We start from the raw sequence: 17039 nt of genomic DNA, 5'->3' as shown, positions 1-17039 counted from the left end.
ATACAGTGGTGCAGACAAGTCGCACCACAGAGGAGGGGCCAGGACCCAGCCCAGGCCACAGCATCCGAAGTTGTTGATGAGCCCCGGAGTGGCCTGTGTATCTCACCAGCGGCAAGAGATGGTGCGGAGAAACCGAAATTGGGAGAAACAAGCAAGCGTGTTTAGTCCAGAGAAGAGCAATTCCAGGGACCTGAGTCTATAAACACCACGCAGCAGGTGTGGGCTCAAGGGTGCCTGGATGCTGGCTGTCCCTGTGGAAATCCCATGCCCAGGCCTTCGCCGCACTGGTCTCTCCTGGGATGCCCTTTCTGCTGCTGCTGCTCCTGCCCAAATTGAGCCTTCCTATCAGGTCCAGCAGGAGCCTCCCAAAAGGTCCACTGGGAACAGAGCTCAGAGGCCTCTGCCTCCTGCACTGGACATGGTCCCCATCTGCCTCCCCCAAGGACACGCCTACAACGGGAGGAGGGGCAGGAGCCTTGAGAAGCCGCTGCCCAGTGATGGGGAAGACTGCCGTCCCTTCTCCAGGAAACGATCTTCCTCTCATGCCTCACTGGACCTACTCCCTCTCATCCTCCAGCTGTCAGATGAAATGTCCCCTCCTCAGGGGTACTTGCCTTGTTTCATCCTAAATTAAAATAGGCTCTCTCTTCCCCCAGTGTCTCCTTGACAGCATCCTGTCTTCCTCCTTCATGGAATGTACCACTATTTGCAGCTTGAATCTCATTTATGAATTTGCTTGGGCATTACCTGTCCACTCCACTTGAAGGAGGGCCCCTCGGAAGACAGGGGTCAAGTGTCTTGTATACCTTGGTACCCCACAGATACACACAGGTACCCGGGTACCACACAGCAGGTCTGGGAGGGGCAGGAGCCACCATAGAGATACAATGGGAGGAAGCGCAGAGCCAGCAGTGGGGAGGTGGGTGGAGGGGTGCCTCTGGGAGTTGGGCAGAAGGAGGGCAGGCACAGCGGGGCCAGGAAGCCCAGGCTTGGGATGGGGGGAGCGGGCAGCAAGAGCAAAAGTAAGGCGACCAGCAAAGGAGCATGCGTTGGCACAAGATCCTGCTGTAAATTACTTACACAAGGTGTAACTAAACAAAATTGCCCAGAAGCTAAAACAAATGGGGCAAAGAGAGAGTTACCACGTAACTGCCAACAAAACAGAACCAGACATAATGATATTTATGAGATAAAATATAATCTGACATTAAAGGTACAAACTGATCAACAGTTCATTGAAAAGATATAAAAGATATGACATTTCATTCACCTAACAGAGCTTCAACCTGATACAGGAGAAATAGGCAAAGCCACAGTTCTATGTGCATTTTAATATATTTACTCCAGAAAACAACAGATGAATTAGGTAAAACATTAGGCAGGATTTGAATTACTGTGCGTGCTCAGTCATATTTGGCTCTTTGTGACTCCATCAACTGTAGCCCACCAGGCTATCCATGGGATTTTCCTGGCAAGAATACTGAAGTGGGTTGCCATGCCCTCCTCTAGGGGATCTTCCCAACCCAGGAGTCAAACTTGTATCTCTTGTTTCCTGTATTGCAAGCAGATTCCTTACCACTAATCCAACAGGGAAGCCCTGAATTACTGCAGAAGATCTGAATTACTAAAACAACCTAATGTTTAGGCCCAACAACCAGAGAATGTGTCCTGTTCAAGCACAAGTTCCAGATTTCACTTACATTAGGACAAAAGGGGAACTCAAAAATCATGCCCACAGCTGCTATCATAGAGAAAAATCAAAGAAAACAAGAAGGAAGGCCCTCAAACCCTAAACACCAGAAGTTAAAAACACAGTTCTAGTAGGCCTAGACTAAATAGAGAACATACATTCTAATTGTTAGCTCAAGTAGAAAACTTGAAGCAAGCTTAGAAAAAATGAAAAAAAAAAAAAAAAAAAAGCAGTCAAAGAAAAGCTCAGAAGGTTTTAGAGAAGAGTTTTACCAAACCTACAAGAAATAGTTAATTCTCATCCTCCATAGAATCAGTATGCAAACATCAATACCTTTCTTGGACATAACAGAAATCAGCTAGGAAACAGAATGGGAAAAGAGGCTTATCGGCTATAAGAATAAACCCCACAAAATATCTAGGTATAAACAAAAATAAGGAATGTAGAAAGATCACACAAAGAGTAATACAAAAAAGCAGAAGGCAACCTCAGTAATTGGAGACACAATGACACCATCCTGGACTGCAAGCTGATTCTCTCCCAAATTAATCTATAAATTTAACACAATCTCCATTTTAAAAAAAAACTTAAAATCTAACAATATAGTTCCAAAGTTCAACTGGAAGACTATATATGGGAGATTAGCCAGAAAAAGTATTAAAAAGGAATAATAACAAGGAGATATTTACCTTTCAAAATTTCAGAACACATTACAAAATAATGTTAATTAGATCATAGTGGTATGAGCGTTATGAAAGACAGATCATGGAAGTGAATACAAAGTCTAAACACAAATCTAAGCATAGAAGGAACCTTAGGTAAAAATGGTACATTAAACACATACATCCAATTTTGCCCCTCCTTGGAACCCCATTATAACTTTAGTAAAGGGATGATTTTTTTCTTTTTCTTAAATCACAAGCAAACAAGGACAGAGGGAGCAGGAGAGGAAAAAAATAACAGAACTGTTGTAGGCTGGAAAGCAGATGGCCACATGGCAATGGACTTAGTATATCTGAGAAGCTGGCCAGACGCTTCCAGTTTGCATTGCAGAATCCTCCAAAGGCACCAAGTACCTCTGGAAGTGGGACGACGAGTGGATTGAAATAAAGACTAGTTGATGGCTAATGCCAAATCCCTTCCTCACACCCTGCATCCTAGTAACAGCCCAGTAACTAACACTGCATTGGTCTGGAAGCTCATTCTCTCTCAAGAAGATCTCTGGGCTGCAGGCACCAGGTGTAGTTGAGAGCAAAGGCACCATGCTAAAAACGAGGATGAAACAAATGCTGAGACACCAGCCTACTTCCACAATCCACTCCCAGAACGCTGGTGGTCAAGCCTTTATCCCTCAGGCAGGAAGCTGGAAGGAGGCTTCTCTAGGGAATATGACCAAAGGCCAAAAGGCAACATTGCTGTCCATGGCTTCCCTACTTCTTGCATCAAGCTCCCAGTCACCTCTTTTCTTGCCCACGCTTACACATGAGCAGTCCACCAAGGATCTCCAGCTCTCCAGGATAAGCTCAGAGTCCACAGATGGAGAGCAAGAAAAACCACAGCAATCAAAACAAGGAGAATGGAGGAAGCAGAGACTACCTAGGAAGGTGGGGAAACCTATTATTAGTGACCCCCAAGAGCTAGAAGGAAATACTGCCTCCACTGAGCAAGAGCAAAACGAGAACAATCAACAGGATTCTTTGGAACTGAAAACTTCTCAGCAGAAATAAATTCAGTGAAACGATTATGAAGACAAAGTTGAGAATCTCCCAGAGAGTAAAGCAGTAAGACCAAAAGGCTTGAACCATCAGGAAAAAAAGATAAGAAAATTGGAGGACCCAATCAAAGATGTATCGTCCATATCCTAGAAGCTCCATAAAGAAAGGAGAAAACAGAGAGGAAATAACTAATGAAATTATTCAAGAAAATTCCTACAACTAAAAGGTGCTCCCAGACTGAAAGGGCCCAGCTAGCACCCAACACGGTAGATGAAAACATCCCAGCACCATGGGGCATCATCATGAAATTTCAGAACACCAGTAAGGTTCTACAGACTCTCACAGAGAATAGGAGAGGGTCAAGAGGAAGCAGTTACAGAAGAAATCAAAAGAACTGGAAGCAGAATAGCTTTAGACTTCCCCAAACCAGCAGTAGCTCAGTTGGTAAAGAATCCACCTGCAATGCAGGAGACCAGTTCTATTCCTGGGTCAGAAACATGTGCTGGAGAAGGGATAGGCCACCCAGTCCAGCATCTGGCCTGGAGAATTCCACGGACTGTATAGTCCATGGGGTCGCAGAGTGTCGGACACAACTGAGGGACTTTCACTTTCACTTTCAAACAAGCATTAGATGCAGGAAAACAAATGGAGAAGATAACTGGCCCACAGATGACCTCCCCTGCACAGGTGGTGCTGGCCCACCGACCCCTGCAGGAGTCTGCACTGGTTGCAGAAGGAGAGCTGGGCTGGCCTCTGACCCCGGTCTATTCCATAAGTGCCATCCTCCCCTTCTTCACACATGGCAGTTTCTGCTCTGCAGGGAGGTAGTAGAGATTTGAGCTTCAGGGGTTCCTGAACACTGGGGCAGAAAGACTCATTGGTTCTCACCCACACAGGGACCTCCACCCATGTGCTTGTCCAGCAGAGGCCAGGGGTGTGAAAGCTGCTCATGAGCAACAGGCAGTCCGGGGGGAACCCGGAAGGCGCAGGAGAGTTCACATGGGCGTTCACGTGAGAGTTCACAGCCTGCCTAATGAAGGCATCATAAGAAAGCATTTGGCGGAACTTCCTTCCAGCACCTTTATGACTTCATTTTTGTCATCCCAGGTCACCAATTGAACTGGAACTGGTTTCTGCTTAGGTGCGAAGCCACGATTTGATTTTTTCCTCCTTTATCTAAGCAGTTGTCCCAATATCATTTAAAAATATATATATATATATCTCCACAACCAGCTTTCTCTCCTTTCCCCTTGCAATGAGCAACCATTCTAAGATAATCAAAGGGCATCATTTCGTTTGTATTTTTGCAAAATCAATGCTGTTCTTTGACTGTGTTTGTTTTTAATTGACAAATGGTGCTGCGTTGTGTCTCATCCTGTTTCTTTCTGCACTCACCACGTTAAGATCTGTCTGTCTATGTGAATGTCAAACTTCAAGCCTGTGTGGAGTGCAGCTGCCAGATTTGCCCCTCTCGTCCACTGATGACACCCAGGTTTCTGCCAACTCCCCCAGCCTACCCAAGCAACGTTGCCATGAACAGCTTTCAGTTTCCTCCTGAGAGACCTGTGTGACTGTGACCATCTGTGTGCCTAGTCCAGGGGAGGGGAAAAGAGCCCCCAGGGCAAGGGGCAGTTCAAGGAGGGGACTGGGATGTCCTAAGGACACCCTATGTGTTTACGATATAGACTCAAGAGTGAAACTACTGAGTTAAAGGCTCTTATAATCATCGAGTAAGGATTGCCAGATTTCCAGGATGTCCACACCTGTTCCACTTCTACCACTTACCAGATCACCCAGTTTTGAATTGCTGCCCTGTCGTCTACTAATTTTATTTACTGTTTTATTATTTGATCAGCTATTTAAATATATATATATATATATATGTATAAATGACTATCAAAGGTGATTAATATTACAACAAAAGGCAAGTGCACACTGACCATGCAAGGAGGCTCCTGGAGGAGATGAGCGGAGCAGCCTGGGTCATGGTTGGTCTGGCTTCTGTTTCTCTGGGAAGTGACAAGGCCCTTTCTGGGGGACTCGCAAACAAGGTCACAAGTGAGTCTTGAGAAGCACAGGCCTCTCCGTGGACTGAGGTGTTGACCAGGTGCTGGACATGCTCCAGAATTCCAGCCCAGCTCTCCTTCTGCAACCAGTGCAGGCCCCTGCGGGGGCAACGGGCCAGGCCCAGACTCCTGAGCACCAGCAGCCTGCAGCACGCTGGTGCCACCAACCAGGAGAGGTCATCTGGGGGAGAGTCATCCTCTCCGTTTGTTAACGACTGCGAGACAAGCCCTCTGTGACTGCAAATTCCCCTAAAGATGATCATTAAGATAAAATATGTTTACACAGAAGCATAATTAGGACACAGCAAAAGCCCTGTTTGGAAGCCGGCAGACTCTCTGGAGGCTCTGGGAACAGAAAGAGGCTCAGCCCCACAGGGGCCATCAGCATGGAGCCCCACTGGTGAGCTTTATTAAAAGCAGCTCTTTAGGGTTATTTCATCCTAGCCCTTTGTAACTTTATCACCAAGTCAGAATTCATTTTTGCACCTCTGGCAGACACAGCCCGACCGACTGGTGTCACTTTTATGACTCAAGGTGGAAAGGAGGAGGGGTGGGGCAAGGGGGCTCATCCACCAGGACCACATCTGTTAACGGCTGCCCCAAGTCTGAGATAAGAGCTGGGAGATACATGAATGCCTGGAGTCCAGAACTGCCTACCCTTCTAGCACTTTCATGGGGGTGGGGCGGGAGCTCATGAGAATGGGGAAGGCCCTGCCCCTGGAGCCTGCCCTCCCAGAGCCGGGGCAATGGTGGTCTTCGCGGTAGACACGAGCCACCTGGCCTCCCAGCACCCCCGCCCCGCTGGAGATGAACAGAGCCACCCACAGTTGTGCTGTATGGCAACCCAGCCTTTCCCCGGGAGCTGCTCCCTGGTTTTTCTTTGGTGACCCATCACGCCCTCCCAGCCCTCAAGGGGAGTCAACGCTGCTGAATCCTCAGGTCTGGGAGCGGCCACCTGGCCCAGGCAGGCCAATGAACCCCATGCCAAGCATTCGTTAGGGTCTCTGGGAAGACGTGTCCTCCTTTCTCTCTGCTGGGGATGCGGAGGTGGACAAAGTGGGCCAGCGGCTGCTGGGCACCACCTCCTTCCAGGAGAAGCAGAGCTGGGAGAGGAAGGGAACAGGTCACGCCCTTTAGGTCCTAATTTCAGCCGTGCCTGAAGCTGATATACCCCTGGATTCTCCAGCTCTTTGAGTCGATTCATTTGGATTTCTGTCTGGAAACCACAAGAGTCCTAACATGTCCCCCCAACACACACACACACACACACACACACACACACACACACACACACACACACACACACACACACTGGCCTAAGCTAGACACCATCTTCTGGTTTCATAACCAGAGCAGCATCTGGCTGTTGGCATCACTTGGTGCTGCTCTGCTGTAACTCCTATTTTTAGAGAGACCACAAGGTAGCCGGGGTAGAGGAAGTCCACTGTGGATTTAAGGTACGTGGCCGAGAGAAAGGGGCCGGGCTCTGGCTCAGACCCCCACAGATGCTTGGAAGGATCTCAGGCCTTGGAAGTAAGGGTGCCTGCGTTTAGTGTCGAGGCCACTGCGAGACGAGGCCCAGACCCGTGGGCCACCCAGGGTGGCGGGGAGCCCCTCGCAGCAGGACCTGGGGTCTGCTCTGTGGCCCCCCACACGGGAAGCCCCAACACCCCGGGCCTGCTCTGCACCCCCACACCGGCTGAACGGCCTCGGCTCCTCTGCACCCGCTTGCTCCCCGGGCGCCCTGCTCCAGGGGGCTTCTGAAGCCCACCCAGGCCCAGGAACACAGCAGCTTCTTCGGGAAGCAGGCCCCTGGGGCCCAGGGGCTGACGGCCCTGCCCCGGGGAGGGCCTGCACATGGTCAAGGCAGGCGGGTCCCTAAAGCAGGCCTCAGCCCCCAGGGCACCAAACAGCCTCTCTGCTGCGGTCAGCTGAGGGGAGGGAAGCTGGCCCTGAGTTACCTCCACACACTGCCGCTCCCCAGCACTCAGCAGCCAGATGGCGGGATACAATGGAGAGGCTGGCAGATCGCTTAATGAAAATATTTACTGTGAACTTCAGAACAAAACACAGACACCCACAGGTCCCAACAGAAGGGAGGATTCCCTGGAATTTCACTGTGAATGTAGAGGAAGTGAGAGGCTGGCAAGCGGGATGCTGACGGCCAACGTCAAGGGACCACGGTCCTCACAGTCTCCACCCTGGCACAGCCTGTCCGAGTGTGTCGCTAACAGGGAAACCCCTGTTGACAGCTCCATATGCGTTCCAGATCCTAGAGTTGGACATCCAGCTCTCCAGAAGGCCCTCAGGCATCCACACGCAGAATTCCAGGACCGAATGCCTCCTCCCCCACCATCCCACCCCTTCAGGTGCACTGCCCACCAGGGGCTATGGCACCTGCAGCCACCAGGCCCCCACTAGGAACAGGGCCTGCTTTTCCCCGCCCACAGAGTCAGCTCCATCCTCATCCCAAGGGTCTCCGAATTTGCCACCACCCCCATCCCTCTGCGATTGCCCTAGCTCATGCTAGGAACCAGACATTCAGTCTTTGGAGCCTCCAAATCCAAGTTCAAGGCATTTCTCTCCAGCTGCCAACCTGTTTCTCCTCTTGGGCCTTTCATCTTTTCAGATGTGGAGCCCCATGTCTTGCAGGGTGGGCGGGGCCACTGCAGGGTGGTGGCCCCAGTGCTCTGAGAGGGGCCTGGTGCCAACAGATGCTGCGGGCACAGAAGGCAGCACAGCCCTGCTCCAGGCCCTCCAGAGCCAGGCCATGATGGTTGATGTAGGAACTCCCAGCCACCTGTCCAAGCCCCCACCCTCAAGGCTGCGGGATGAGCCTCCTGGCTACACCTGGAGCCCGGCACACAGAGGGCGAGGACAAAGGGCTCCTCCTCGCTGATGCTGGGACTCAGGATGGCAATGCAGGAAGGACCACATCCTAGCACCAAGCCAGCTTCCTAGGATGGAGAAGAGAATTCTCCAGACAGCCCCATCAGCAGCATGACGGGGAAATGACGACGAAGGTGACACAGGGGCTTTATGGACACCTATATTCACTCTTCACAGCAGCCCCACGGAGCAGGGCTTGACTCCCCCTTGTGCGGATAGGGGGACAAGCCCAGGGAAGTCATGCTCCAGCCACCGCTTCATGGAGCAAAGGGAGCAGGTAAGGTGTCTGACTCAGGATCCAGCCCACTGCACCTGAGCCCTGGACAGCGCCCCTCAGAGCCAGCTGCACTCGGGCTAGTAGACAAGAGGCAACTGAAAGGGCTGGGGGGCCCTCGCCAAGCTGGAGACCCCATCCCAGAGCAACACACACCGTGACCCTGTTCAAAGACCCACACTCCACCTCACCACATCCACTCAAAGCCCTGAGGTGTGGGACTCCAAGGACCCAGACAGGCAGGATGGTATTCCCGTGAAAGCAAAAAGTAGCCTTAGTGGCTCAGCACCCCTTCCCATCTCATTCTTTGTATGGTTGTTCTGCTCTGAACTGGAGCTTTCAGATGCTTTCGATCAGAGTGCGTGCTGGATGGCAGCAGGGAGGCAGTGAGGGCCCATATTCAGGGCTGTCACGCTCAGTGGTGCCCTGCACAGCTCTGGGGGAAGGGGCGCCCTTCCAGTGGGGGGACTCCACCCATAAGTGCATGCTGGAGAGGAGCACAAGCACTGCGGGGACTAATGCTTTAAACCCTTCCAGGAGGACTTTCCTGCTGGTCCAGGGATTAAGAATGCACCTGCCAATGCAGGGGACATGGGTTCAATCCCTGGTTCAGGAAGATACCACATGTGGCGGGGCAACTAAGCCCGTGTGCCACAGCTACTGAGCCCCCATTCTGGAGCCCACGAGTCACAACTACTGAAACCCGCTCACCCCAGAGCCTGTGCTCAGCAACAAGAGAAGCCATAGCAATGAGGTCTTTGCACATGGCAACAAGAGAGTAACTCCCACTCAGAGAAGAGCCTGCACACAGCAATGGAGACCCAGCACGACAAAAAATAAAGAAATAAAAATATTTTAAAAAAACACCTTTCTGGGGGCTTCCCTGGCAGTCCAGTGGTTAAGACTCTGCACTTCTATTGCAGGGGGTACAGGTTTGATCCCTGCTCAGGGAACTAAGATCCCACATGCTGCACAACTCAAAAAAAAAACCAAAACCAACCAAACAAAAACGTCCCATGGACTGAGCAGGAAGACAGACAGAAAGATTCTGAAGATCCCAGGCTGGGCAAGGCTGAGGGAGCAGGGACTTCTGACCAGAGGGATGACCTGCTGCCTGATGTTCCTCATGTCCGCCCCTGTCCGGCAGGAGCGGGCACCGTGGGTCAGCCCAGAGAAGTGCTCCACACAGGGCTCATGCATATTCTCTCTTGAACACTGCTGACCCAGGGATAGGGAGCCCTGAGCCCCCAGCTTCCCAGCAAGTCCCAGGGACACATCAGCCCTCCCCGCTAGGCAGGCTCAGCCTTCCCTTCTGACCCTTCCCTTCTTTTCCATCCACCACCAGCAAGAGACCCAGCTCTGCCATGGATAAATCCCAGGGTGCAGAAGACTGAGAGGCCCCCAGTTCAGCCCACCGTGGACCCCCGCCAAACCAGAAATGGTCTGCCTGCAGAAACTGGCTTTTCCTCTGCTGCCTTCCTGCGTGAGCTCAGTGGGTTCAGAAGCCTGCAGGGCTGGGGGGAACACTGATTAGTATGGATGATCCGACATGTCCCCCTCCCTTGGTGCTCCTTGCCTCAGAAGGCCACGTCCTGCGGTCACCAAGGGATGCCCTGGAGACCTGGGGCTGCTGCGCTTCCACCGTGGCCAGGAAGGGACACGCCCTGGGCTCCCCACACAGCACCGAGCCTCCTGACAGACGATGGTGTTGACGGGGCTTAATTTGATCAGCCTCATCTGAAGAAGGGAGGAAATGAGAAATCAGAGCAAGTGCTGAACGCTGTAAATTCAATCTGTGACGCAGCCTCACAGGGGCCTTTCCTAACAGACTGGGGTGCGGAGGCGGAGGCTGCACTCCAGGCCTGAGTCCCACGCTCACCGAGAGCTGCCCTTCCTGCAGAGAGGATGGCGTGGGGCCAACTCACCAAGGCCCTGCCTGCCCGGGCCACCCCAAGGGCTCCCAGGACAGGCCAGTGGCTTGGCGGGAGGAGACTGCAAGAATCATCACAAACTTGAACATGTTTGGGGTTTCCTTTCCTGGTTTAAAAGCAGATGTGACCCCACCAGGGTCTGTGCAAGTCGGCCCCTGAACCACAGTGCCCTGGTCTAGCCCCTGCGGGCACCCCACCAGCCTGGCACACAGACACCACAGGGGCCGCTGGCGCCTGCTTCTCCCATCTCCTGCAGCGCCAAGCAGCGCAGGGAAGGCCAAATACAACCCTGCCCCAGCCCACCTGCCAGTCTCCGTTTGCTGGCTTCTCCCACCCTTGAAGTTCGCACACACTGCTCCCTGGGGCAGAAACACCCCGAGCGCCAGACCTAGCTGCCACTGTCTGCCTGGCAAATCCTGCTCCTCCTTGAAGGTCCAGCCCCAACTTCCTCCTGTTTGGGAAGTTTCTGACTGGCTGCCCTTCCCCGTGCCATCCCCTCGGCCCCCCGAATCTGTGTTTTCATTCCTTCCCTGGTTCCTTCACTCCTCCAGTGTTTCAGTCCCAGGGATCTGCCAGACCCCTTTCATCTGAAGAATCATCCCCATGACAGCCCTCTGGGGCTACATCACCTTCACAGACGTGCTGATTGCTCTCACTTCTTCCTTGACACACATTGGCAGGTGTGCACACAAGCTCACACACTCACAATCACGTGCTTACCACCCATTCACACACACACACATTCACACATGCGCATATGCAACACACACACTCTGTGCGGAATTCCTGGAAGATTGGGCCCCCTTGAACCTCTCACGGGGCTTGGCAAAAACAAATCAAGAAGCCGGGGGCCAAACCCACCTGTTGGAATCATGGACAACAACTGTCTTTCCTATGATACATCTGAGAAACTGAGTCTGGGAGAGCCTGAGGGGCTGCAGGCGTGGGAGCAGCCACAGCGAGCACTTCCTTGGGAGGAGCAGTTGCGGGGAGTACCTTGGAGGGAGGTGTGTCTACCGCGTTCCCTGTCCTGGGGGTGATGCACGGTGTGGTCGGGAGGTTAGGGGCTGCGTGTTCACGCCCGCCTGACCGTGCAGCTGCTGCTGTTGCTACTGATCTTCCCGCTTCTCCTGGGAGAGCAGTTGCCAAACTGCTAGCCATCCCAACGCCATGTGGGAGCTGTCTAAAAACACACGGCTGGGCCCAGCCACAGGCAGGCATCACTCCAAAGAGACCCTCTCTGGGGCTCCCCAGCCCTGGGGGCCTAGCTGTGCCAGCGGCAAGGATTCAGTATGTGCAGGGTTGGCAGGTGGCTAGGCTGGGTGTATTACCACGTCCCTTTCTCTCTTTGACCCAGACACACGCTGTTTACATATTGAACACAGAGAAATAGTCTGCGTTTCCAGAAAGAGATATGTTCTCCCATTTTTCCTGGAAACAGGGGGACTTCTTGGCTTATCTTTTGTTTTTATCACGCTTAACTAAGAAATATCGCTCTCCTAAGAGAAGCCAAGTGAAAATGTTGACTTGGGCCAGGGACAAAAGGGCACAGCAGGGGTGGGCAGGGGAAGGAGGTGGGGTGGAATGGTGGAAGGCAGTGGCTAGGAGTGTATAGATCTGTGTTACTGGGCCTTGTGTTTATAAAGAAGTCTGAAATCTGGATTTGCATGTGAAGTCTCTCTTCTGTAGATCAGGCAGGTCAGTCACTCAGTCGTGTCCAACTCTTTGTGACCCCACGGACTGCAGCACACCAGGCCTCCCTGTCCATCACCAACTCCAGGAGTCCACCCAAACCCATGTCCATTGAGTCAGTGATGCCATCTAACCATCTCATCTTCTGTCGTCCCCTTCTCTTCTCGCCTTCAACCTTTCCCAGCATCAGGGTCTTTTCCAGTGAGTCAGTTCTTCCCATCAGGTGGCCAAAGTATTGGAGTTTCAGCTTTAGCATCAGTCCTTCCAATAGATTTTTCAGGACTAATTTCCTTTAGGATTGACTGATTTGATTTCCTTGCAGTCCAAGGGACTCTCAAGAGTCTTCTCCAACACCATAGTTCAAAAGCATCAATTCTTTGGCACTCAGCTTTCTTTATAGTCCAATTCTCACATCCAAACACGACTACTGGAAAAACCATAGCTTTGACTAGATGGACCTTTGTTGGTAATGTCTCTGCTTTTTAATATGCTGTCTAGCTTTGTCATAGCTTTTCTTCCAAGGAGCAAACATCTTTTAATTTCATGGCTGCAGTCACCATCTGCAGTGATTTTGGAGCCAAAGAAAAAGTCTGTCACTGTTTCCATTGTTTGCCCATCTATTTGCCATGAAGTGATGGGAATGGATACCATGATTTTAGTTTTCTGAATGTTGAATTTTAAGCCAGCTTTTTCACTCTCCTCTTTCACTTTCATCAGGAGGCTCTTTAGTCCTTCGCTTTCTGCCGTAAGGGTGGTGTCCAGTCCTAATGAGATGGATGAAGCTGGAGCCCCTTATACAGAGTGAAGTAAGCCAGAAAGATAAAGAACATTACAGCATACTGACACATGTATATGGAATTTAGAAAGGTGATAACGATAACCCTATATGCAGAACAGAAAAAGAGACACAGAAATACAGAACAGACTTTTGAACTTTGTGGGAGAATGTGAGGGTGGGATATTTCAAAAGAACAGCATGTATACTATCTATGGTGAAACAGATCACCAGCCCAGGTGGGATGCACGAGACAAGCGCTCCGGCCTGGTGCACTGGGAAGACCCAGAGGAATCGGGTGGAGAGGGAGGTGGGAGCGGGGATCGGGATGGGGAATACATGTAGATCCATGGCTGATTCATGTCAATGTATGACAAAACCCACTGAAATGTTGTGAAGTGAAGTGATTGGCCTCCAACTAATAAAAAAAAAGAAAGAAAAAAAAAAAAAGAAAAAGATAATGCACTAGCCAAAAGAAGCATGGTGAAGCTATAGTAATATCAAAACAGACTAAGACAAAAACCAATATTATAAATAAAGGGTAAACCGTAAGGGTGGTGTCATCTGCATATCTGAGGTTATTGATATTTCTCCTGGCAATCTTGATTCCAGCTTGTGCTTCATCCAGCCTGGCATTTCACATGATGTACTCTGTATATAAGTTAAATAAGCAGGGTGATAATATACAGGCTTGACATACTCCTTTCTTGATTTGGAACCAGTCTGTTGTTCCATGTTTGGTTCTAACTATTGCTTCTTGACCGGCATACAGATTTCTCAGGAGGCAGGTAAGGTGGTCTGGTATTCCCATCTCTTGAAGAATTTTCCACAGTTTGTTGTGATGCACACAGTCAAAGGCTTTGGCATAGTCAATAAAGCAGAAGTAGATTTTTTTGTTTTTGGAGCTCTGTTGTTTTTTCAGTGATCCAACGGATGTTGGCAATCTGATCTCTGTTCATTTCCAAGGCAAACCATTCAATATCACAGTAATCCAAGTCTATGCCCCAACCAGTAATGCTGAAGAAGCTGAAGCTGAATGGTTCTATGAAGAACTACAAGACCTTCTAGAACTAACACCCAAAAAAGATGTCCTTTTCATTATAGGGGACTGGAATGCAAAAGTAGAAAGTCAAGAGATACCTGGAGTAACAGGCAAATTTGGCCTTGGAGTACAGAATGAAGCAGGGCAAAGACCAACCGAGTTTTATCAAGCGAACGTACTGGTCATAGCAAACACCCTCTTCCAACAACACAAAAGAAGACTCTACACATGGATATCACCATATGGGCAATACTGAAATCAGACTGATTATATTCTTTGCAGTCAAAGATGGAGAAGCTCTATACAGTCAGCAAAAACAAGACCACGAGCTGACTGTGGCTCACAACATGAACTCCTTATTGCCAAATTCAGACTTGAACTGAAGAAAGTAGGAAAAACCACTATACCATTCAGGTATGTTCTAAATCAAATCCCTTATGATTATACAGTGGAAGTGACAAATAGATTCAAGGGATTAGGTCTGGTAAACAGAGGTTCGTGACATTGTACAGGAGGCAGGGATCAAGACCATCCCCAAGAAAAAGAAATTCAAAAAGGCAAAATGGTTGTCTGAGGAGGCCTTACAAATAGCTGAGTAAAGAAGAGAAATTTAAGGCAAAGGAGAAAAGGAAAGATATACCTATTTGAATGCAGAGTTCCAAAGAATAGCCAGGAGAGATAAGAAAGCCTTCCTCAGTGATCAATGCAAAGAAATAGAGGAAAACAACAGAATGGGAAAGACTAGAGATCTCAAGAAAATGAGAGATACCAAGGGAACATTTCATGCAAAGATGGGCTCAATAAAGGACAGAAATGGTATGGACCTAACAGAAGCAGAAGATATTAAGAAGAGGTGGCAAGAATACACAGAAGAACTGTACAAAAAAGATCTTCATGACCCAGATAACTACAATGGTGTGATTACTCACCTAGAGCCAAATATCCTGGAATGCAAAGTCAAGTGGCCCTTAGGAAGCATCACTACAAACGAAGCTAGTGGAGATGATGGAATTCCAGTTGAGTTATCTCAAATCCTAAAAGATGATGCTGTGAAAGTGCTGCACTCAATATGCCAGCAAATTTGGAAAACTCAGCAGTGGCCACAGGACTGGAAAAGGTCAGTTTTCATTCCAATCCCAAAGAAAGGCAATGCCAAAGAATGTTCTGTGGATATCAGAAGGCAATTAAAAGCGGTGTGAGCCCTGCACAGCCTGATGAAACAAATCAAAGCTGGGCTCCCAGGTCAGCCTGAGGCCTCAGCCCCACCATTTCCTAGGCATGCACATTTCCTAGAGGCTCCTCCTGGCAGGGAAGCCTGTGGTCAGGACCGTAACAAGCTAGACTAAGTCTACTGTCCGAAGCCTCACAGTGACTGAAACTTCCTGGGCCAAACTCACACCCACTGTCTACCAGAGTCCCCTTCTCCTTCAAGCCAGGTCCTGGTGGCTGTGATCCGTTATGGAGTCTTCACACAAGGACTCAGCAGATGCCCACTGGTTATCCACACTGCAACACACACTCAGTGTCTCCCAGGCTCCTCCTCTTTCAGGGTCCTGGCTCATTCCCACACACAGCCAAGGAATCACCCAAGATCACGTGCACTACACACAGTGGCTTAGAAAAGTAAAGTGCTCTTCTATTTACAATAGCTAGGACATGGAAGAAACCTAGAAGTCCACACACAGATGAACAGATAAAGAAGCCATGGTATATATATATACAATGGAATATTACTCAGCCATAAAAAAGAATGCATTTGAGTCAGTGCTAATGAGGTGGCTGAACCTAGAACCTATTATACAGAGTGAAATAAGTCAGAAAAACAAACATTGCATATTAACGCATATATATGGAATCTAAAAGATGGAACCTATTTTCAAGGCAGCAGTGGAGATGCAGACATAGAGAACAGACCTATGGACAGGGAGCAGGGAAGCAGAGGGTGGGGTGAGTGGAAAGATAGGACAGAAACATAGACACTAACATATGTAAAACAGACAGCCAGTGGGAATTTACTGTGTGACTCAGGAAATTCAAATGGAGGCTCTGTGACAATCTAGAAGGATGGGATGGGAAGGGAGGCGGAAGGGAGGTTCAAGACGGAGGGGACAGGCAAACCTATGGCTGATTTATGCTGATGTATGGCAGAAACCAACATAATCTTCTAAAGCAATTATCCTTCAATTAAAAATAATTTTCTTTTAAAAAAAAGTGAAGTGCTCTTTCAAGTCAACAAGAAGCGTATCAGCAATCCAAAAGGAAAATGGGCAAGTGGTATGAATGGACGGTTCTTGGACAGGAACATCAAGCAGCTTTTAAGTGTATAAAAAGATGTCCAACCTCACCCTTGATAAAAGAAAGAAACATCTGCTCAGATTGCCAAATTTAAAACGTGTGGATCTGGGGGCCCATGTTGGTGGAAATACATCCCTGTGTGGTGAGTGAGGGAAGCCATAAGCAGGGAGGGGCATGGAAGGACAAGGAGCGGGTGAAGCCAGGAAGGAAGGTGCTCGGAAGTGTAGAAGCCATCAGGACGGCCAGACTCTGCAGGATCTGGGCCTCCTCCGGAGGACACGGCAACAGACACGGCAGCTTCTGTAAGGAGATGGAAAGGGGCCACGGCTGGATACAGCCTGTGGACAAACACAGGCTGAGAGGCAGTGTCACTGCTGTGACGCGATGCAGGGAGCGCGGGGGTGGTGAACTGGGCACCCTGCCACCCCGGGAAGCCCTCTGCTGCCGGGGAAGCCTTGGGAGGAGTCACGCGGAAGAGGGGCGCCCAGATGGGGCAGGCTCTGCTGGGCCTGAGGCTCCTGCTGGAACCCTGTAGGGAAAGAGCAAGTCGGCCAAGACAGCGTGGTCAGGCGCTCGCGCCCCGCGTTTTATAATACGTGGTTAGGTAACAGCTGAGAGCAGTTAGAGAGACACTCGCACGCATCACCAGGTGCTCGCTTGGTCATGGGTT

The 17039-nt window shown here is 50.1% G+C and overlaps 1 protein-coding gene across 2 annotated transcripts in view; it reads right to left on the bottom strand.

The window, feature by feature from the left end:
• ADAMTS2 (ADAM metallopeptidase with thrombospondin type 1 motif 2) overlaps window positions 1–17039 on the bottom strand; it is a 261043-nt gene that overhangs the window by 103920 nt on the left and 140084 nt on the right. The window lies entirely within an intron of this gene.

This window comes from Dama dama, chromosome 9 (assembly GCF_033118175.1).
Source record: "Dama dama isolate Ldn47 chromosome 9, ASM3311817v1, whole genome shotgun sequence".
Classification (NCBI taxonomy): domain Eukaryota; kingdom Metazoa; phylum Chordata; class Mammalia; order Artiodactyla; family Cervidae; genus Dama; species Dama dama.
This window is presented reverse-complemented; position numbering and strand designations above follow the sequence as displayed.